Here is a 24,596-nt window from a genome sequence, read left to right as displayed (position 1 = left end):
TTTCTTTATCACCATCACCATCAGTGAAATTATCAGAAAGGCGAATCAGTATCATCCTGAACTATTGTAACTTTCAACCAAACTTAATATCATCAAGCAAATTGTAGTAAACAATGGGTTCAAAGCCAAACTAATAAACAGAATACTTTCCAAAAAAGTCTACGCAATAGAGACATTTTTCCTATTGATAAGTTAGATAATCAATATCAAAATTATAGAGCTTTAACGTATTTTGGACAAACAACGGAAAAAATGTGGAACGAGTCCTAAGGTATATATTAGTCAAACTGGCAGAACAGTTAGGAATCGAATTCAAGAACATCATATGAGCTATGTAAATAAGAAAACAAGTTCAATATATTAAAATCATCTTTTAGAAGAAAATCACATATTCAACGAAGACTTCGAAATTTTACACATAGAAAATAAAGGTTTGAAACTGTATCATTTGGAAGCAATGGAAATTAATAAACTTAAAAATTCAAACATTCTAATGAATGATCACCCGGATTTGAATAGATCTTCATTATTGAACATGTTTTCTTAAAAAGCCCAGAAAGTATTATAATTGATGTAGAAGTGATATAATATGCTTCAGGTAATATGCTTATACCTCAGGTATAAGAGTTATAGAGGTTTAGGTAATTTGACGGAGGTAGTCCTAATTGTAGTTACCTGTGGTATATAAAATATTAGCGTAAGAAGCAATTTGTAGTATTCAATCACTGTTGAAGAAACTACTGTGTTAGCGAAACATGTCGTGATATATTTTTCATATAAAGTTTGTATAGATCAAATCATGATGTGTAGTTTATGAAATTACTTCTAACAGATATATTAATTGTTTTATATGTTTTATATGACGCATATAATTATTACCTAGCATGATGAGAGGGTTATTATATTATTTCCTAGTATATTGTTATTATATATGCCTATTATTACTTGCTACCTAACTGATACCTGAAATAAGTTGTGAAAATTGCGAAGAAAAATATGTTGCTCATACTACAAAGAGCATATTTCACATATTCGATTCCATAGACTAGAGAATAAGTGGTGAGGAGTGCTTGAAATTGTAAGTACGTGACAGTAAGTACCTTCAAAAGCTTAGAAATCGATAAATGTGAGAAAGGTCCGAATCCTAACAGCCCATTATTCACAGTATAACTACAGTTATAAAATAGGTAAATATTATATATCAGTCAAGTAGCAAATAACAATAAGGACAATAATAAAATACTAGGAATTAATTTAATGACTCTAATTATGCTAGGTGATGATTCGTCTAGATGCATATACAAACATTAAAATAGCTGTAAGAAGTTTAGTTTTAGTCATCTCCTGATGATACTAACTTGGTTAGCGAAACATGCGCCGAGAGACAACATTTTTGTTCTGATAAGGAAAAAGTGTTTTCAATAGAGACTACGGTAAATAAGGACTGGATATTTGGAATTGACAGGAAACAGTCATATAAGAAAAGAACAAGGATCGCTAAGGAGGTCTGTTGCAAATCCAAGTTTTGAAATCGACTGCCGAGTGACACATCCATTTCTGTTTTTCTGCAGCTTTCACTGCAACTAGATGAAATAAAAAAGTGTTGAATTTATAGTACTGAATCACGAATCCGACTCTTTTTGAGGGCGCCACTCATTTTTTTTTAAGTCAATATATTTGAACATGATAATTAGTTTGTCATGACAAACAACTCAACTACTGAATGACAATTTTGAATTTAAACAGTGGCAGGGGTTATACTTTAGATAAGAAATGGATGTTGGATCTTGGACCGTGCTGAAAATCGCGAATTAAAAGATCGTTAATTCTTGTCCCATAAAAATTACAATGGATACCTCTTGTAGGGGGACGAATACTGGTAAAAAAAAACACTCACTTTGTATCGTGTTATATCAAATATAAAGAAAGAAGTGAATCCTTTTTTCCTAATTAGATAGCTGTCCATTCAATTTAAAACAATAATGACACCATTTGTATTCGAAATGAATGAGTAAACGGCCACAAGTAAACAACAAATTATTTATATCCTGAAAAGATTTCATTCTGTGCCTCGAGTAAAAGGTGATGTTATAAGAAACATTGACACTAACGGTATTTAGATAAAACATGCTTTTATCAAGAAAAATTAAATTACTATAATCTATTAGATTTGCATTTCAAAGGTATGGTATCACGCCATCTGTTTTCAATTCCACTCTTACAAGACAAGTGCTTCTTCAAATCAAGTTGCTGATTTTCAGAAAGGAAGATACTATTATAAAAGATCTCAAGAACTTCTCAGAACTGATTTTTTCATTCCTGAATGAAAATTCTATTCCACTCATCATGACAACATCGCTATCGTACTTTACGTCAATTGTCGCTATCAACCAAGTAGGTATATCTGTTCATTTTTTCATATTAAAATTGGATACGGTCATTGCAATGGTTTCTGAAATTTTGAAACATTTTTGCCATGTGTAAAGCAATACTGCATTATCTCTCTTGCAACTTTGTCGATCAGGAGCCTTGCCGAATTATTCTTTCATTCTATGTCCGTGTTAGGAATCACACGTTAAGAGGTAAGACCTCGTTAATCCTTAGCTCGCATAAGTTTCAACTCCTGAGGGTTGTTCGTAGGGGTGCGACAGCTGGTTAGCGGAAAAAACATACTTTAAACATGAAACTGGAAAATGTGTAGTAAGTTAGTTATCTGTCTGCATTTCTAGAGGTATTATATGTAAGGACAAGTTTTATCTTTCTTGCTTCCTGGTTAGACGAAGCTATTCATCAAGTGCTTCAAAACTTATCCATCACAACCAGTAGATGCAGTTACAATACTTCATAGCTGGGTAGGGCACCATCTCAGTTCCCTTGAAAAGTAATGCATCATAATGAGCAGGTATAGTTATAAAGTCTATTACTGGAGTTTTTTCCCAACACCAAATCGTTATTTTTAACACCTCGACACGTGTTTCGATCACCAAGTGATCATCTTCAAGCGGAAGATCAGTTTGATCTTGTTGGTGTTGGGAAAAAACTCCAGTAATAGTCATTACTACACCAAAGGTTCCAAACAGTGCATCATAAATAGTTATAAACTATTTATTATAGTACATGGTCCCTGTTTTTTAAACACAAGCACTACAGTAAAATCCTTAAGGCGCTCTCAGAGCGGTGCCCGTGAAAAAGTGGCGATTCACATTGGATTTAAATAGCTTGAGACTGAATTCATATGGAAAAACGTTATCAGGAAATTCATTCCACATTAACGCAGTTCTTCAGATGAAAGAGTTCTTAAACAGTGAAGTTCGAGGTGTACTGAGTTGAACTTCAAAGAGTGAACAGCCACAGTCCATCGCGTATTTCGGATATGTACCGCTCTTGGTGGGATAAAATGTGCCAAGTCACTTGAACACCTCCCGTGAAAGTATCTATAGAAGAGAGACAAATCTCCAACCTTTCTTCGATGTTCCAGGCTATCAGAGCTCCATATATGAGAACAATACTCCAAAGAAGGTCTGATCTGAGCTTTATAAAGCATCAAAAGTTGCTGAGGTGTGTATAGATTTCTGGTTCGGAACAGTGTTCCAAGCTTTTGAGAAACAGCCTGTGCAATTCCAGCGACATAATTGTTCCAAAGAACTTAACTTTCTTAAAGCAACGCTCTTGGCCCCTCTTTGAAAAGAATACGGCGTACCGTTCTTCCGAATTTTCACAGAAGCTTACTGCTCTTGCAAGTTGATTGTGAAGCTGCCTCATTACACCTGGAACGCTTGCTCTCTTTTGAATCATCAGAAACTTGTGGTTTCCTTCGTCATTGATTTCCCATTTCTTATTGTTTGTGCCCCTCTGGAGTATAACTTTACTGGTTGCCTGAATTTAAAATCTAGTAAAGTTATATGAATGTAATTAAATGGTCCCGACTGAACGGCCAAAATTACATCCGGTAAAAGGGCAGGCTAAATTCAATATTACAAATACATTCTTCATATGAAATAAACTAATGAATGTGAAAGAAAAATTGAGAAGACGTGACACCTGTCAGATTTGTAAGTTATCACATTACTCGATACCAAAAATTTTGAGAAAAGTTTCAGACATAGAAAAGGATTCAGACATAGAAAAGGATTCAGACATAGGAGGATTATGAATATAGGTTTATTAATATTTCCTTTATTGTCAGAAAAATTTTGGTTTTTCAGTTGGTGTTTATATGAATAACGCCACTGTGTTTTTCCTTGATTTACGAAAACGCAAAATACTTATGTACCATATTTTCCATGAAATTGGTTTGATTCACCTCTGACTGATTGTTACTTTTGGGTACATCCGCACAAAATCTGTAAATAGCAAAGCAAATCCGACAGAGATAATGTATCTGTATGAGTCAGACTATATATCACGAAGCAGTTGCGACAGGGAATGTGACTCAGGTATAATAAAAAAGTTTCGAAAAAGCTTACTGACATTTGGTCACGGAAGCCACGCAAATTTCGAATAATACAAGCACATTTCTCATTGAAACTGATTCACGATATTCATCAAAATAGATCATTAACTCCATTGCAATAACCCAATGAAACGCATTCCACACATTATCAATAAAAACACTTCAAGTTGGTTGTCAAGATTTATGTCAAAACAGCCGTTATCGTTACTCATACAGACATTAAAATTACGGAAATTGTAGATTAAGTACCCATTTCAGTTTGTAATATTGTAGGACTGTAGGTCGAAGACACTGAAGAGATAATGTTCATGAAAGTGCAAAATGCTTTCAAGTACAAACAAGATAACGAAACGATTCGAAGAGAGTTGTTTGTCTTTTCTGAAAAATAATTTCACTGACCTCTAGAGTGGTGTCTATGGCAGGGAAAATATAGAGAAAAGAAATGAGAGTCAATGTTGAATATTTGTTATAATCTTTTTATACTACCTTTAGAGTTTTTCCATGAAATTATCCTACAAAGTAGATGTTGAAGAAATATTGAGCTATTAACCATCAGGTTGTGGAATTGGCCGCGGTGGTAGTGCGCCCGACTCACGATTGGAAGGCCGTGGGTTCGATTCCCGCCTCGACCAGATGGTCGGGCGGGATGATTCTGCAACCGTGTTAGGAATCACACGTTAAAAGGTAAGACCTCGTTATTCCTTAGCTCGCACAAGTTTCTCAACTTCTGAGAGTTTTCGTTCGTATGGAGGCGGCATGACCCCATAAAAAGAAATCTAATGATGAAAGATTAGGTGATTGCGCTGGCCATTCAATCGATCCTCGCTTCCCTATCCACCGATTGGGAATTGTTGTATCGAGGTATTACCGGACATTAACTTGGTAATATGGTGGTGCTCCGTCCTGCTGAAACCATATCGTATTCACTGAAACTTGAGGGTTTCCTGGATAAGGATATAAATTTTCTAAACTTGGAATGACATAATTTTGAAGTAGTGCCAAATAATTATCGCCATTCAAGTTGCCCTCAATGAAAAAGGGACCAATGATATGGTTTGTTACAATACCTGCCCAAAAATTAATTTTTAAGGGTATTCCGTGTGTTCTTCTCTCATCCAGTGAGGATTTACCGTTGACCAGTAGCGGCAATTTTGCCGATTAGCATGATCCTTAAGAGACAAAGTACACTCATCAGAAAACATAACGTCTTCTAATTGCTAGTTCATCATTTGCTTACAAAAGTGAGTTCTTCTATCAAAATCGTCTTCCATGAGCTCCTGAGTAGGTATCATTTTATAGGGATGCATTTTATTTTATTTTAATATGTTTACTATGATTGTATGGCTAACATTGAATGTAGTGGATGTATGTGAGTTTTCCTCATACTCAAGCATCACATCTAATTTGAGTTCATCACTCATTGCATTGGCAGCTGCTTTTTTATCTGCCCCACATGAACAAGCTCGCGAAACTGCTTTTCTATTTTGCTTATTGTTCCTTGAGATATGGGAGGTGAATTAGGAAATTTCTTAGGAAATAGGCGAACTACTTCCTGTTGTGTTCGGGTTTTATCTCCGTAACCAATCAATTGTTAAACTGTTATTTTGTGCATTTTCGTTAATCTAACCATTTGTCAGACTTGAAGTTAACAAACTTCAAACTTAAATGAAAATACTGACAACTAATGTTGTAACATACAAAACAAGTTGCCAAGGCGTTTGAAAGCGATACCATTTTTCAATATATATCACAAATATATCACAAACCCTATAGGTTTGTGATATAAATTGGTGATATATATATATATATATATATATATATATATATATATATATATATATATATTGATATAAATTGGGGGTTGCACCTGTCATTCGACGGGAGTTGAAGGTAGGGGTAGCATTTTTCCGTTGAAGTATGTCAAATTATAATTTAAATTTGACGTGTTTCGGGATTTTCTTAAAATATGTACGTAACCAAAATAATAAATGTATTCCATTTGGCTTTTACACACTGTATACTATAGTACATATGACTATTTTGGCTTTTTACTTCTTCGTCTTCATAAAAAAAATATGGAGCTTTTCCAAAGACTGTGTAGCAATCTTGTGAATAATATCTGATTCAATTCCATAACTAATGTTTGGAATACAAACTGAATAAGAAAAAAGTGTTTTTGTATAATTCAATGTTCATTTGTAAGTAGTTGTTTCGAAAGTATTTTTCTTTCGTGTAATTCATGTTTATTTGAAAGTAGTTGTTTCGAGTGAACTTTTTTTTTCCAGTTTGTGTCTGAAAGTTACTTCTTTCTACATAACTTTGTATAGAGGTTATTTTGAAAATAACTGCTTTCTTCCATTCTTTCGAAGATTCCTACATTTTTTGCATGAAGACAGAGAAGTAGAAAGCCAAAACCTTTTTTACCCAATAAATTATGTATAGTGTATCTATCAACATGTGGAAAACTCATAACATGTTTCCAGATCTTGCAAAATATTTTTTCAATGAATGAAAAGTAGTAGGTACTAGAACCTCTGTCGTAGTATATACCCAAAACAAGTACTCAAGACGCTGACTTGGTTATTGAAAGTCGCGTCGAGAAGGGTGTGACAATTCTGGTGTTTAGGAGCAGTGTTTGGTTTGAATTTGTTCGAACGTTTGTACTCGGAATTAAAAATTACAAAAATTTGGATGTTGAATAATATACATCGAGACATCTATATTTCTTACATTGGTATTGGCATTTTTGTTTAACAAATTGTTTTTTGATTTTCTACATAAATTATGAGTATTTTATGAATAATTAATGGTACAGTAATAAACATTTACACCCATCAAAAAGTAAAGACAATATTTATCCGTTATAAATCTATCAAAAAAATATCAAGTTTCGAAATTATGACTTGAGTTCAACAAATAAAAATATCAATGTTTATTCTGCTTGCTGTAATTTTTCTTTCTGAAACAGTAACATAGTCACGAAGAATGTGAGTTATAACATGAAATTACGCTTTAAAAGTTTTTAATTATTTCTAAGGTGAGCTTTGTACTTTGTCTAAGAGATAATTTTTTCACAAATCGATTATAAGATACGGTTCTATACGGTTAGTCTTGGATTATTTCACTTGATCCTAGCTCTCAAATAAATATCGAATATTACTTCAATGAAAGCGGTTCTTGAAATAAAGTTAACGGTAGTTATTAAAAAAGAGGACTAAATTCCAAAAAATCTCATTTAAGAAATCATTACAAACTATATTAAATGCAATTCGCACTAGTTTCTAGTTAAACGAGTTTCTGTCAAAAAATATAATAATATTATTAATTAGCAGGAAAAAATATACTGTTTTGACTCATGGTGCATAATCTGCGGTTTGATGTAGGTTATTGACGATCATTTTGTGGATCAATCTGGTTAGAACTCAACGATTTGATCAGGCAAAAAACATCCTCAAGGTCAATTTTTCTTCATTTTCATTCAGATTAATTTTCAATTATTTTGATTCAGTTTCATAGATTTAAAAGTTAACAATTACAATTATTTGAAGATGGAGTAATAGAAGGTCAAACTTTCTTTCTCAGAAATTAATCTCTCCTAAAAATATACCTACCCCTTTCACTTTATTTCCAAAGTGTACTCAACAATCTTATTTTTTCTTTCCAAATTACGATTCTGGACCGAAAAAGTTCTTTATTAGCAATAATAGCATGAATGGAACAACTCTTGTGTATCCAATATTTATTTGTATGAAAACAATTATGAAATTGCTGGTAATAATGACCCTGACTAAGGTATGATTACGGTATTGTTTTTGGCCAAAACATTTGGAAAAAGCAATGACGAGTGAGAAGTTGCATTATCATGATGCAAAAGCCATGAATTGTTTTCCACAATACCGGACGTTTTTTTTTCGTATTACTGCTCGCAAACAAAGCATGATTTTAAGATGATATTCCTTATTGACCGTACGACCATGTGGCACGAACTCCCGATGCACTACGACACGATAATCGAAGAAAACAGTGAGCAAAACCTTGACATTTGATCGAACTTGGCGTGCTTTTTTGGTCTTGGCACTCTTGGGCTCTTCCATTGAGAGGATTGGACTTTGGTTTCAATTTCATAACCATATACCCATGATTCGTCACCAGTTACGACCTTTTAATCAAATCTCGATCGGCGATAACATCATTTAACAATTCCTGAGCGATGCTCACGCAACGGTTTTTTGAAACGAATTTCGCTGCCACACGCTTCATGCCCAAAATTTCTGAGAAAATTGCATGCAAGAGCCAACCGATATGCCGGCATCCTCTGCTACTTCTCTAATAGTGATTCAAAGATTATCCACAACAATTTCTTCACGAAACCCGAGAATTTTCGGACGAAACGGCGAAACATCGATGTCTACCAGTGAGGATGACAGTGTTCCATGTAAGTGCAAATTTATACCATCAATTCAGTGTAGAACTCCTGTGAATGAAATATGACTTTATTCCATAACGAATGTTTGAAATACAAACCGAGTAGAGAAAAGTATCTTCTGTATAATTCAGTGTTCATATAAAAGTATTTGTTTCGAAATAATTTTTTTGTTTCGTGTAATTCAATGTTTATATGAAAGTAGATGTTTCAGGAGGACTTTCTTCCAGTTTGTGTCTGAAAGTTACTTCTTTGCATGATCTACACATCCATATAGGTATAGAGTTACTTACTTTCAAATTACTTCCTTCCTTTCTTTGGAATATTCCCATATTTTTTTGTATCAAGATGGAGTGCCAAAAACTCTCTTTCTCAATTTCTTCACTTCTTCAACATTTTCTTATCCGTTGTTGATGTGCTGGGGCGTATAGGGCGAGCGTCGTCATTCACATCTTCACGACCTTCTGTTAAAAACGTGTACCACTTGTAAACGTTTTTCTGACCTAGAGTACAATCACCGTATGCCACTGTCAACATTTTAAGTGTTTTTTGAGCACTCAATTCTATTTTTAACATAAAATTTGATGCAAATTCTCCCATCCAATTTTTTTCGACAGCAGAAAATAAAACACTTTTAACTTTTATGCCTCTCATCAACAAACTAAACATGCTAAACAGCTGAATGTATAAATATATGTTCGAGACGAGTGTACCAACATAAAAAATGAAAAAATCGCTAATCGAATGTACACAGTCCGCGAAATTTGGACATTCACCTTTTTTTAACAGACCTCGTATACCTATACACCCATACCCACTGAAGAGCGTGTAGTATGTATTATACTAGTTCGCAAAATTATTTTTCCTACAAAAAAGCTGGTTTTTCTTCACTTGTCATTTGAAGTAGGTGTGATTTTTTGCGACAAATGAATGAAAACAAGAGTCGAAACAAAATTGAAAGCAGATCTGAAAAAATACTTTTAGCAAATAACAGGTGAAATACTTAACGACCAATATATACCATATCGTGATTTCTGTCTCATATAAATCAGTTCCAGGAGACTTGAACACCCTTATCTTTGGATCACTCAATCGTTTCATGTTCTTCTAGATATTAAATTCATTATCACTTAGTCTGAAATTGTCCAAGACTAACGTGGAGGGAAGTGAAGCAATGTAAGAGTATTTGATAAAAAACTACTTTTCTGGAAATCTGACTTTTGATAGCAACAGACGTACCGTCTTCGAGGGCGATAAACGCCCAAAACAAGAACGATTGGGAGGTCGTTAAGAAAGTTATCATGACACCAGCATCCTGGAGAGGATGGTATTTTTTCAAAACGGACTGGAAATAATTTCAACTATTCTCATGAAATTGTGTAGAGCTAGTTTGGCGTGGAACTATATACCACCCAGTTGGTTGGCAGCAAGGGTGGTAAATAAACCTTAAGTGGGTCGGAAAGACCCACATCCTAAATTTGTACGACCAATCAGCCTTATTTTCTTCCTATTGAAAAGACTTGAGAGAATAATGGACGGACACATCGGGTGGGTGGCATTATATACAGCCCCCTGAATAACAACCTGTATGCATATCAAACCGGTAAATCGACAGATTTGGCATTTAACAACCTTGTAGAGAAAAATTTTCAATCCATTGACAACAGGGAGGGTGAGGTTGCTTTATTTCACGATATTGAAGGAGCATTTGACAATGCACTACTTGAATCTATAGGATCATCCCTGGCTAGGAAAGGCATAGAATCGACCATAACTGGCTGGATCTATGCCATGCTGGTAAACAGAATTGTAACTACGACCCGTCAAGGCGAGGCCATTAGGTTCAGGGTCACCAGAGGCTGCCTTCCTGGGTGGGGTACTATCTCCCCTTCTTAGGTCGATTTAACGCCACTTTACCTCAATGGTGCCACCGTCAGTGGCCGCGGAGATCCTTCTTGATCTACCTCCTCTCCACATTTTTCTGGAGAGAGAGGTTAGATGGAATGCATATAGACTTGTGTACATTGACAATTGCACAAATCAATTTAATGCAGAGTACTACAGACTGCTGGTTGCCACTGGATGTCACAGCATTCTGGGAATGACCTCTGACTTTATGCCTCCAACTGTTAACTACGTACTGTTTGTTCCCGAGTAGAGAGGACTGGATTCTCCGGGTGAAGGAAATATTAAGAGAAGATAGTTGTTGGTTCACTGATGGATCAAAAACACCTTCATGTTCTGGTGCAGGTGTTTTCAGTCGCAGACCCAGGGCAGAGATATAAATTTGCCGAGGAACCTATTTCAAAAGGAAATTTACGCTATTGAATTGTGTGCGAAGAAATTGGAACAATCCAGCCTTATACACAAGTCAATAAAAATATTCTCTCCTCGATAGGAAGACTTAACAGATTGTCTCTGGCCTGGATTCCTGGCCATACTGGCCTGTAAGGCGATGAGGCTGCTGACTCCCTTGCAAAGAAGGGGACTGCAAGCAGCTTCATCAGACCAGAACCTATCATTGGCATCACTTTAGGCTTTGCCAAAGAAATATTGAACACCTGGATGGCAAGAAGATTGTTGGACTTCTGGCAGAATCTTCCAGGATTGGGTCACTCCAAGGCGTTTTATTCACCCTTCGAAGCTTGTCACCAAACAGTTGTTGGACTACAGTAGGGATGAACTACGATGTCCAACAGGCCTTCTCACAGGTTACTGTCATTTGAATCATCATATATGCAGAGACTCGGACTGTCGGAAGACTGTGTGTCGCCTCTGTTTGAAAAATGATGAAACTGCAGAGCACATACTTTGTGACTTTCACGCTGGGGATCTAATCAGGTTTTCAGAGTTTGGCAGAGCCGTACTCTAACCATCTGACCTAAAATACCACTCACCATACAAACTTAAAACGCTAGGTTTATTTGTTCAAGTGTTAATAGGTGTGAGCCACAATAAATACTGGCGGGTTGCGGTGGACGGTGGAATAGACCCACTCACTTTTGACCTAACCTAACCTAATCTCCATAGGGACAATACTGTAATTGTAATGACTGGACCAAATTGTTAAATATTATTATACGTCTCACATTATGTCCGATCCAAACAGAAAATATCTGGCTAAATATAATCAATTACATATATTGAAGATGAATTGACTTCACTGACAGAGAAACAGTCAAAGGTAAAGATATCTGATACCCGGTGAGGCATAACATTTCATAATTGTAGCCGAATCAAGTAATTTTTGAATTATGATCTTTATCGCAGGATATAATTTTGTAGTGAGTTTTATATGATTTTCCGAAATAACCAAAACATCAACACAAATTATTCGAAAATACTAGAGAGATTTCGTGATCCTTGAAATTATACATTTTTTCCAATATAAAGAATAATTTACAGATATTTACTTTCAATCCACTTGCAAATTGAAGATATATCAAATGTGATGCGCTTCTTTAAATTGTAATCGATTATTATACTACGAGGAATTTTGGGTAATTGAATTTCACACACCAAATGTAACGGTCTGATCAAAAGCGGTCGAAAATCCTCAATACGAATGCATTTACCGTAACTGATTTCTGAATGAAGTGTTCTCAAAATAAATAATTCAATTTGACGTAACGAACGTGGAACTAAATAAAATAGAAAAAAGTTCAATTGGATCACGATTTATAGCGATTTCGCATTCCAGTTGAAAGAAGGCTACATAATTAAGAGAAGTGATAAGAGATTTTTGGTTACATACATAGGTCAAATAAAAATATGAACTACTTTACTGGATACTTATTCTTTTTACTATTCTACTTCTGGTGAATTGCGTGTAACATATTTTATTCAACTAAAACAAGAATTTTAACGCAGAATATAAATCAGAAATAAGAAACAAGCTAGGTTTCCCACCTATTTCTCTGATCCAGATTAATAATAAAATTAAAATATCAAATATAGGTTGAACGAAACAAAAATTATGAGCAGCAACAAACCATATAAAATTTTTATTTTGTGAAATACCGACAATACAGTTGTTTCCACTATAGCTACCTCAGAAATTGTGGAACCTACAAGATTGCACAAATTGAAGGAAAGTTGCCTACCTGGGGAGGACAACAAAAATCATATTTCAGGTCGCGACTATCAATGAATGATTGTTCATTGGATTCCAGCAATATTTTTTTATATTCGGACATCTAGTTTTTCCATCAATTCCAGCCATGAATCACAACAAATGTATTTCTCAAAGTAACTGTTCGAAAAAACATCATCAGATTCAGAATACCCAATTCTCCGTGAGAGATGTCTCGAAAGATAGAGACCAATATTCTTCGCATTTAGATCTCGAAGACATACACTAACTAGACATATCTTTTCATAATCTTGTAAAAGGACACATGTGTTATTTAAAAACCAATTATCTCCACAAATTCGGCCATGTACGACATCTCTGATGGAAATTGCATTACCTGACTCGTATGATGTTTTTCCGAATACGTCGAGAAATATATTATATGATGTGACGCCTGGCTGAAATTTTTATGACTGAAAAGTTGATCATGGAATAGAACGAAACGTTGCATTAAAAATTGATGGAAACCAGGTCACAATTGACATGAAACAAAAAAAAACGCAATAAACACATGAGGCTGCAAAGTCTTCCGAAAATTTGGGAGAAATGGACAAGTCAAATGGATTTAAGTAGAATAAAATACATGAAGCAGCACAAAAATTTCGTCAGCTTTATTTTCGTATTATTTGAAATGGAGGCGGTACAACTAACAAACGAATCCGACAATAGGATCGGTAGTCAAATCTAACTGTGCATTTTTTTTTGTTTATTTGAATTTCTATCGTTTCTATCACTATCAAAAACTGTCATATTCGCAAAATATTTTGTTTGCGCCATAATCCTCATTTAGAGGGATATTTACTCGTATAAACAATTATTCATATTTGATAGTTCGTACTGAAACCTCTGTCGTAAAATGAATCTATTGAAAACACTTTCTCAACACCAGAACAAAAATTAGTATATCGACTTGGTTAGCGAAACGCTCACTAGATCATTATGGCTAAATTTTACTACTATGTTAGTGTTTTTATATGCTAGTGGCCTACTACCTGTTATTGATCCTATGCTAATTTTTTCAATACCTCTAATTTGTTATGTATTTCCTCTAAATTCTAAATAAAAACCAGATGAATATTAGAGATAATCACTAACATAGAGGAAATACATAAAATATTGGAGGTATTAAAAACAGGTACAGCAAGCGTCAAACATGATGGCGAGCGATCGCGCAGGTATAGACTCTCCCAACTAAATTACTATTGAATAACGATAAGCCCCTTGCCGGCCAGTGTCGTACCGAAAATTAGTTTCAATTAGGGTAGCAAATAGAATATGACTTCTTTGTAATTTCTTTTCATATTTTATTCAGTATTATAGGTAATAGTACAGTTCATTAAAATGTTATCCAAAAATAAACTTTTGTTAGGCGATGACATTTTTTCAAAAACCACACAAATTATTCAGACAATGCCACTGTAGTGGAAATTACATTGAAAATGAGTTTATGCACATGGGGGCGGGTTCGCCATTACGTTTGGCGCTTGCTGTAGTTTAGCATAGAATAAATAACAGTTAGTAGTTAGGTTTGGTAGTAATTAGGCCACTAGTATATAAAGACACTAACATAGCAGTAAAATTTAGTCCTAATGATCTCCTGAGGACGCTAATTTGGTTAGCGAAAAGCGCGTCAAGAGACTGTAATTTTTGTTCTGGTGTTGGGGAAGTGTTTTCAATAGAAGTATTTGTATGCTTTATTGATCCGTTTTTACCACTTCGCTCCATCGAAAATAATGCATATTAGTTATGAATTCCTTGATGCACAGTTAAAGTTACCAGCCAAAGAATTTTGCATCGAAAATAGAGTTGACAACTGTTACACTCACCTAGAGATTTCTCTCGGTTAAAAATAGAAATAGATTAGAAATTCGTAATATAAGTCATGGCAATAAACTTTGCACAACACTTCAACTGCCTTCCAGCTTTATAGTTCACAGGAATTCATCATAGTTTATACTCCTGTTATTGCCCAGAATTTGAAATTACTCGCTAAATGTTTCATGTCATCAGGAGCGCACCCACCGGCAAAACTAAGTGCTCACTTAGTTGGAAAGTTATAATTGATACACGCATTACCAAAAACACACGACAGTGATGTGGTAATAAATTTCTCTAGAAACATAGGTACATAATCTAACCCAATTCAAAATAATAATATGTATATTTTACTCCCTTTGGATACCTAACCAGCCATCAGGGTCATCGTATGAATAATATATTTTAAAAATGAAGTTCGATGAGATATAACATTTTGAATTGGTATTTATTTCTGTATTATCGATTGAACAATAATCATTTCATTTTCTGATGGATTCAGAACCGTCAGTATTGTAAAATGAAAAGTGACTGTATCGAGTTCTGCGGGGGAACATTTTTGGATGTGTCTTTCCCAATTTGAATAAAAAACGAACTCTTAAAAATAAAATAACGATATTATTTTTCTCATTCAACCTAAAGCGGTCGGTAGCCGATTGGTTAGCGTTAGTGGTTCGTTCTATTCACTCAATCAACCACTACTTCAGGATTAGTTAGATTCAAACTGTGGGATTTTAAATTTTCACTGCGTATCGTCTGACCCGTGCTGAGAGTCGCACGTTAACGGGTTAGACCCAGTTAATTCTTAACTCGCACAAATCTCGACTTCGGACGGTTGTAAATAGATTTCAAGATACTGGGATCCTAGGAGTAAATTTCACTTTTTTATTTAAAGAAATAGACCCATGGTCTATCATTCTGCAGAAATTGTCTCCCTATTTTTATTTTCTTCAATTTTTCACTAACGGAAAGTATACGGTGTTCGGACTCATTGTTCAATTATTTGAGGTTAGACGATTTAGAATTGTGAAATGTATCGAAAGAAAATTTTTTCAGACTCTCGAACTTATTGTTATAGTGTGACTGAAATGTTATAGTGTGATTCACTATAACTTTTTGCAGCCGGGCCAAATCGTCACAGCATCAGAGTTCTATTGTGAGGAAATCGACGAAATGTACGAAAAATTACGTCAGCAGCCACCGGCATTGGTCAACAAAAGAGGTCCGATTCTGCTTGATAACGTCCGTTCGCACGTTTCAAAAATCACTGTCCGAAAATTAAACGAATGGAGCGTCGAACTTCTGCCTCACCCACCATACTCCCCATAGCTCTCGCCAATCGACCAACATTTTTTCAAGCACTTAGATAACTTTTCTCAGCGGTAGAACCTTCGCCAATCTGCGCCAGGCAAAAACTTTTGATAATTAAATTGAATTGAATAATTATTCACTGAGATATTACAGGCTAAAATAGACTCGTAAAAATGACAAAACTTTTAAAATAACCTAATACTTTCAACAGAATATCTGAAGGTGAGATAACCTTTAAATGATCGAGTGTAGTGTGAAATTATGTTGGAGTGTAAAACTCCGCTGTAAAACAGAACAGAATACATAAAAAAACAACGCATACAGTTGATAATTATCAAAATGATAACACTTTCATAAACTACACCTCACGATTTGATCTCCACAAACTTTATTTGAAAAATATATCACGACATGTTTCGCTAACACAGTAGATTCATCAACGGTGATTTGAATCCCTGTAGTAATTTCATAAACTCTAGCAGGGGAGCCCACGATGCAAAATGGGGATTTACTCGAGCGTCATAGAGACATATCAGGTTGCAAAGCTTAGATGATAAGAAGAAGAAAATGTTATATAATATATACCTTTTCATCGGTGGGGGAAGCTGCTATAGATTATTAAATATGTAAAAAAACTGTTGCAAGGCGTTCAATAAAAACAAACTTTGAAAACTATGTATATATGTTTCACACAAAAAAAAATAAGAACAAACTACTGAATTTTATCTAATATTAACACTCACCTTAATTTTTTTATTTTCCTACTTGTGGTTATACCTGGAAAAAATTAATAGTTATTATAATCGAATCATTGAATTCAATTTTGTTTAAAAATTGATAATAATATTTATGAAAATAATAACACATTATTTTCAACAGAAATGCACCCAGTTACCCACACAAAAATTCAAAGAATTATTGTTCATATATAGCGCAAACTTTGATACGGTGTGACCCATTTTTAATGGAAACACTCCCCTAAAATTTGAAGTTGTAAATGGATTTTAATATTTTTTTTTTTAATGTCAAGTACTAAAAGGTCTACCTTGGGACAAAATTTGAAATGTTTATTAAAGTTTCAGGGCATACTACGATATTTTTTCTTAGTCGAAAATCGGGATTTTTTATTAGCGACTTTTTTATTGAAAAAATCACTACGCCACGATTCAAAGTGCCTCTAAATAGGTGTGACCAAAATTTCATGAAAAAATATTCATTATTAACAAAGTTATGACAACTCAAAAATTCGAAAACTCACACAGCTAACAGTCACAAAAACATTTTGAACACTTGTTGAAGAATGACTATTGAATTGAATTCATTTTTTGAATTAGATAATGTTTGTTAAATATATTTTAAAGGACAAGGAATAAAAAATTGAAATTTGGCAGGCATGTGCAATTTGTTGAACCCTTTAATAAAATTCATTAAAAAACAGGGTTGTCATTTAAAAAAATTATCGATGAAGTCATATCTCATATTTGAGACACACTGTATAATTTTTTTTCTCATGAAAATAAGGGCACTTTAAAATACTAATCGACGTGTCCGAGCATATTTCCGAAAGGAACAACACCTTTGATTTAGTGAATTTTTTCCATGTTGGAGACTTGCACTGTATAAAATAATCAATAATCGCATTGATTCTTCCGAAATCCTACGTTTCATAATCCTTCGCGCCGTACTTGACACACAGTTATGTTTAATATTTCTGTGTCAATATCTACAACTGGAACACCTCTTGCAACCATGTTAAAATTAACTAATGAATTTAATGAAATAACAGATATTTATTGGTCTTTACCACATTTCAAATTTTATAACAAAGTACTTAATAATATATTGAATGTATCTTCTTGAAAATTAATCTACTTAAAACTGAAACCCATCAGTTCTGATTGTATTTATGTAACTGAAACATATGCTTTTAAGTTACATTTACATTACCTTCAATCTTAATAATAAGAATACATGTAACAAATATTAATAAGGTCATATGGATCGAAAAAATAAATAAATAACAAAATAAAGTTAACTTTATTGTGAAATCATTCTTCTTTTACTTCATCTTAAACTTTGTCATTTTGGAGTACCTACCAAAGAATTCCGATACGAATTTTGCTTGTTAATATTGAATGGCAATGTTTTATGTTCCCACGTTCTAGAGCTGGTGTATTTTTTCCAGAAATCAGTTTTTGCACCCATTATACATATCAAATATTAATATTCTCGTATGGAGACTGAGAAGTAGATACAAAATAAATGAATGCATTGAAAACTGTCGGCCGGGAATAATGTTGAAAGTCTCAAAGTGGATAAATAATCACAAATACTGAACGAAAGTACTTTTTTGTGAAAAAATCGGAGTTTTTTATCAACCTAACAAACAAGTTCGAGATTTAGAGAGTCTGAAATTAGTCTAGCATATCATGAGAAAAATAATTTGGTTTGGAATTTTTCTTTTATTATATTTTTATTGTTTTTGTAGCAATGATGGAAGCTCCACAAAAAATCTATGGCACAATAATATTAGTATAACTGAAAGTATCTGAAACTGCACTACGGATATACTCCATACATTGAAACGAGAAAAAAAAACAAGTTTCCCAGAAAAGATCATCACATTCGTACACAAACAATAATGGTGTAAAATCTTAAACATGCCATTTATTGAAATCACTTTCAGTGCACTATATTCATCGGATACCATAAGCTTCTATAAATAATTCCACTTGAGTACAAACGTATTGTTGAATTGTGAATTTCGAATGGGTCCTCGTTTACGGTTTTTCAACAAACCCAACAAAATTAACATACACATTCCTGAACCATGACTGTTTTTGCGTACTCGATGGCTGAACAAATCGATTAGTTTAATTCATTGATTTCTTTCCATATGTTGTGGAATCATAGGCGTAGATAACAGGTGAGTAATCAATATCCATGATAATTGAGTTTCTTCGAATATTGTATTTTTAAAAATTCAGGGTACTTTTTACTTCTCCAGGAAAAGTGGTAAACATTCAAAGAAAAAAAATATTGTAATAATGGAAAACTCTTCGATCATGCAAAAAAGTTTTTGTACATATAAACATTATCAGACCAGCGTTTCATTCGAAACTTCTGGAATGCCACCAGGAGATTGAAAATTTTCCCTATTATTCACGAAGCATTCGCATATATAGGGCGTTCCAACAAAAAACTTGACCTCTCTGTAAGTGTGTTTAACGTATTGATGGCTCACGTTGTGGTCTGGATAATTCGTATTATAAATTCTTACAGCAGCTTTAGCAAATTCATTATTTCGATAATAGGTTGCAACAATTTCTATTTTTTTTTCAGTAGAATAAACCATGTTGGAACACAGTGAAGAAGGATGACAGAATAATAATTCGTGAAGAAGTGACAGTGGCCTATCTACTTTTTGATCTGCAACAACTAGATTCTACAAAAACTACCAGTGCAGAAAAAACTAACAGTGTCGACCATTTCAAAACGTTTACTACTAATTGAATAAATTCTACAAATCTAGAAGGCCTGCGACAGAGAATTGTTCGGGAATGCCGATTTCTGACTCCGAACATCTGCAATGATGAAAGGAACGCTTTCGAAAGCGCTTGGGAAAGAAAGTTTTTGGCTTTCTACTATTCCATCTTGATACAAAAAAAGTGAGGGCATCTTCCAAAGAAAGTATAGAGTTACTTATTTTCAAACTGATTGCCTCCTTTCTTTGGAAGATTCCCACATTTTTTTGTATCAAGATGGAGTAGTCGAAAGCCAAAAACTTTCCAAAAAATTAATCACTCCTGAAAATATAACCCCTACAATTCAAATAGACTGTATTATTGTATGGAACTAGATGAAGGCCATTTTCAATACTTCATCCGTTGATTGTATTTCCATTGATATTACTTTTGTTGATTTCCTCAATAAAATGAGCGACAGCGAATTTTTTGTTTTTTCTTAAATAAAACGTGTAACAGTTAATTTCTCAATAACGAATGAACCAATTTCGAAAACAATTACAGAAGTAATAATAGAGGGACAAAACACTTTTCGAGTGATGTATCACTCGACCCCCTATGCCATTGAAAAAAATAGAGGGGTAGTTGCTGACCGCAGAGGGGTGAAGTTTCAAGTATGATTTCCATATCATTCATATCGTGTTCTTTGAAATTTTCGATTACACGTCCGTTTCCATTATGAATAGTTGGTGTACAAAGTGAATGAAAGGAATGATTTTCCTATAACTCAATGCTCATAATCGAGAATAGTTGTTTAGAATGGATTTTTTTTGTTCTATCTGAAATAAACTTCGATACACCTTTATTTTTTCCCTTCCTTTGGAAATTCCCCAAAGTTGATGAATAAGAAGTAGAAGATAAAATATGTTTTCCCAAAAAATAATATTCGTTTTTCAATACATTACCATCGATTATTGAGTTATCGATTTCTTTCATTTGGTGGTCAATAAATCTGTTGAAGAAAGTAGTAAGTAGTAGGTAAGTCGAAATCGAGATCTTCAAGCACTGTGTTTTCTAACTCATACGCTATCAGAGTAGTTTTCCTTTTAGAAAACCGCTCTAAATCATTCATATCGGTTTTTGAAGTAGCTTTTGAATTTTACCTTGTTCCATTATATAGATTAAATTTTTTCTAATTTATAAAGAACTATGCTCTTCAAAAGAGTTCATGTCATGTGAATTACGTTTCGGAACTTTTTTTCATTGAACTAAAGTAGATGTTAAAATCTACTAAGTATATACTATTTGTATGCTTGTTTTCCGAAAACCCATAAAAATAGTAACGTTATAATGGATTTTCATCAACTATCGGTCAGTTCTATGATATTTCTGGATATCTAAAATTACCACTTCAGTTCAAGTTTTGGAATACACTTCAACTATCACAATGTACCCACTTAAAGTAAAATTGAACACTTAGAAATCAAGATTATCTTATATTCATAAATCAATTTAATTTTAGGACTTGATCAAAAATTGTTGTTTGAAAGTGGGTGTGTCTCTCTATAATTTTACTGTAAGTCAAATTGTCAATCAAATCTATTTATTGCTGATTAATTTGACTATCTGATGTTCTATGTATTTTTCTGAAATTTATTATTTTTTTAAAATATTATCAATATAATCCTTAAAGAGTTTGAGGTAAGTAATTGTCAATGTCATAAAGTATAAAATACAGACTTTTGCTGATAATTTTAATTTAATTGTGGAATTGGCCGCGGCGGTAGTGCGCCCGACTCACGGTCGGAAGGCCGACATTTTTCTCGAGAGAATTTATCTGGTTGAAGCTGGGATGATTCTGCAACCGTGTTAGGAATCACACGTTAAAAGGTAAGATCTCGTTAGTCCTTAGTTCGCACAAGTTTCTCAACTTCTGAGAGTTGTGGTTCGTATTCGTATCGACACCTGATTAACGGAAAAGATATTTTTTTTTAACACAAGTAATTTAACGACTCTAATTTACTAATCGCGATGACCATAAATTGATCTTCATATTTCATATATATGAATTGTAAAATTTGTTTTTCGAGCTTAATTTATAGTTAAAATCACTTTAAGTAAATACTTTTGTGTATAATACAACATAGAAAATTTCGAAAATTATGGATTTGCAGATATTTTAAGCAAATAAACATGGTGCACTCAGTGATAAACCTTTGATAAATTTTCTCTTAGGTATTTTTCTGCCAATTACGAGTGTGAACTATCCAATGAATAGTATAAAAGAGTTGGTAATATCAATTCATTTTTTGAAATTGATGTTGTATTGATTATGTTTGTTGAAAGACTCATTCATAAACAAATTATATTGGTCGTTTTTTCAATTATCCTTTGAAAATGGTTACTTTTCAATGATATCCAAGAATTTGCTTCATAGAATGCTTGAATGTTCATTATTTTTCTGGTCCACTCTATTATAGGTATATTCGATATTTTTCGACATGCGACGAATTATGCAGGTATAATAGAATAATATAACTGGACCGAAAATGATTTCAACTGGGTCTTTCGAAGATACTAGATAACAGTTTGATTGAAATTTCAATAGAATGATTACAAAATTGAGGAAAAATTTGTATTCTGTCAAACCATTTTGTTGTTGGTTAAACGAGAGGTCTAATGAAAAACGTTCGCCAGTGGATTCATAATGAGAGAATATTCAATTTAAAAAAAATCAATGCTTATATTATTTTGTGTAGAATGTCAATGGCCATTAAATAATCAATCCTTTATTGACTATTTGCAAACTATAATTATTTTAAGGCTAATTAGGCTGAGCTGTCATAGAAGTCACTATAAAAATTGAATTGGTAATGAAAAACAATATCAAAGCCAAAATGACTATTTCTTATCTTACCTCATAATTGGACAAATTAGGAAAAATGAGAAAACTTGACTATACGTAGCCAAATTTGACTAGTATCTAGTGAGTGCAAATCAATGGCCACTTTACCCCAGCTTCCCCTTAATAAAAGAAAAAGGATTTCTCATAAAAATATCACTTCCGCTGTGAAAGTCAAATTTAAGGGGACATACGATCAATTTCCAAATGATTATTATTCAAATAATAATACATAAATAATACACGAGCTTTTCAAAACTTAATTATAAAAATGGCCTACTGGAAAATGATTAAACTCAGTCTTCCATATTTAAATTATCTTTATCGAAGGAATACATTTTTTATATCGTTGCTACCACTTCTTAGACACAAACAAGCAGCCATCCTTCTCAAGATGCTGTTCACTCCACCGATCGACTTGAAACTAATCGTAATAGAATGAAACAATGTGCTGCACGATCATATGCAGTGTTATCTATCTCTCACATCTCTTATACTACATCGGCTGAAAAGACTCGGGAAAACATAGATATGCGCTGGTCTTATTGCATTTACCGCGTTTTCGTTTAGTACTAATCTTCAAAAGAAAGCTGTTGAAATTTCATGATATTCTACTTATAAGTTCGTGAGTTATTGTGTTTAGAGAGACACTAATTTTGTTATTTTTAAAACAAAGGATTAAAAACAATTTCGTATTTTAATTTTACACTGCTTCTTGATGGAAAAAAAACAGTTCAAGCGAAGCAAATGCTTGAAAAGTGTTATAGCGACTCCATTCCATCAAAAACCACAATTAAACGTTGGTTTTCTGACTTCAAACGTGATCATACAGACACCGATGATGCAGAACACAGTGGGACGTCCAAATGAGGCAGTAACACCAGAAAACATAAAAAAATCCACAAAATCGTTTTGAATGATCGAAAAGTGAAGTTGGGTGAGTTAAGCTGATATTTTAAAGATACCAAGAACGTGTTGGCTTTATATTGCATGAGCATTTGACTATGAGAAAGCTCTGTTCAAAGTCCACGTCACGCGAGCTCACTGTTGACCAAAAAACAAGAACGTCTTAATGATTCTGAGCAGTATTTGGCCTTGTTCAAACATAACAAACCGGAATTTTTGCGTCAATATGTGATAATGGATGAAACATGGATCCATCACTTCACTGCGAAATCAAAACGATGGTTATATGAATGGAGAGCAACTGGTGAACCTCTTCCAAAGGGCCGGAAAAAAAATCTGTTTGAAATCTATTTTTCCGTTAACCAGTTAAGCAAGCTGTCACACCCCTACGAACGACAACACTCAGAAGTCGAAACTTGTGCGAGCTAAGGACTACGGGGGTCTTACCTTTTAACGTGTGATTCCTAACACGGGTTGGACGATAGCAAGTGAAAATCGATCGTTCAGCCTGGGGCTTGAACCAGCGACCAACACGGCGGTCGATTCGACTGAGTGAATAAAGTACCCACGTCGAACCGTTCAGCTACCGACCGACGCACACTATAATCGGCTGGAAAGGTTATGGCCTTCGTATTTTGGGATGTGCGTAGTGTAATATTCATCGACTATCTTGAGAAGGGAATTGCCATAAAAAGTGAATATTATATTACGTTATTTGAGCGTTTGAAGGCAGAGAAACGACCGCATATGGCAAAGAAAAAAATGTGTTTCATCAAGAAAACGCACCGCGTCACAAGTCAATCAAAACAATGGCCAAACTATATACATGAATTGAACTTCAAATTGCTCCACCCATCCACAATATTTGCCAGATTTGGCTCCCAGCGACTACTGGCTGTTAGCAGACCTCAAAAAATGCTTACCGGTAAGAAAATTTCGTTCTAATGAAGAGGTTATTGCTGAAACTGAGGCCTACTTTGAGGCAAAAGATGAATCGTTCTACAAAAGTGGTACGGAAATGTTAGGGCGGCGCTGGAATGATTGTGTGGCTCTTGATGGAAATTACGTTGATGGATAACGCCAATTTTGGCCGTTTTCTTTCTTAGGCCGGGACTTTTCAGCCCATGTGTTATCCATTATTTTTCAACAGCCCTTGTATCAGGTGAAAAACGGATTAGTACACATTACAT

The 24,596-nt window shown here is 34.0% G+C and overlaps 1 protein-coding gene across 12 annotated transcripts in view; it reads right to left on the bottom strand.

Annotated features, from left to right (window-relative positions):
- The window catches only part of LOC111510194 (uncharacterized), a 144,062-nt gene that overhangs the window by 68,293 nt on the left and 51,173 nt on the right, over positions 1–24,596 (bottom strand). For 10 of the 12 annotated variants that reach the window (XM_074185738.1, XM_074185733.1, XM_074185736.1 and 7 more), the window contains exon 2: positions 16,878–16,911. The exons of the other annotated variants lie outside the window; for them this stretch is intronic. The gene's annotated coding sequence lies outside the window, so the exon portion shown is untranslated. The remainder of the gene's footprint in view (positions 1–16,877; positions 16,912–24,596) is intronic. 12 annotated transcript variants of the gene reach the window in all.

The sequence above is a fragment of the Leptinotarsa decemlineata genome, unplaced genomic scaffold, assembly GCF_025532065.1.
Source record: "Leptinotarsa decemlineata unplaced genomic scaffold, Ldec_3_MD MMD2_tig00078346_RagTag_RagTag, whole genome shotgun sequence".
NCBI lineage: Eukaryota > Metazoa > Arthropoda > Insecta > Coleoptera > Chrysomelidae > Leptinotarsa > Leptinotarsa decemlineata.
The sequence above is the reverse complement of the archived record's forward strand: the minus strand, read 5'-3'. Positions and strand labels throughout refer to the sequence as shown.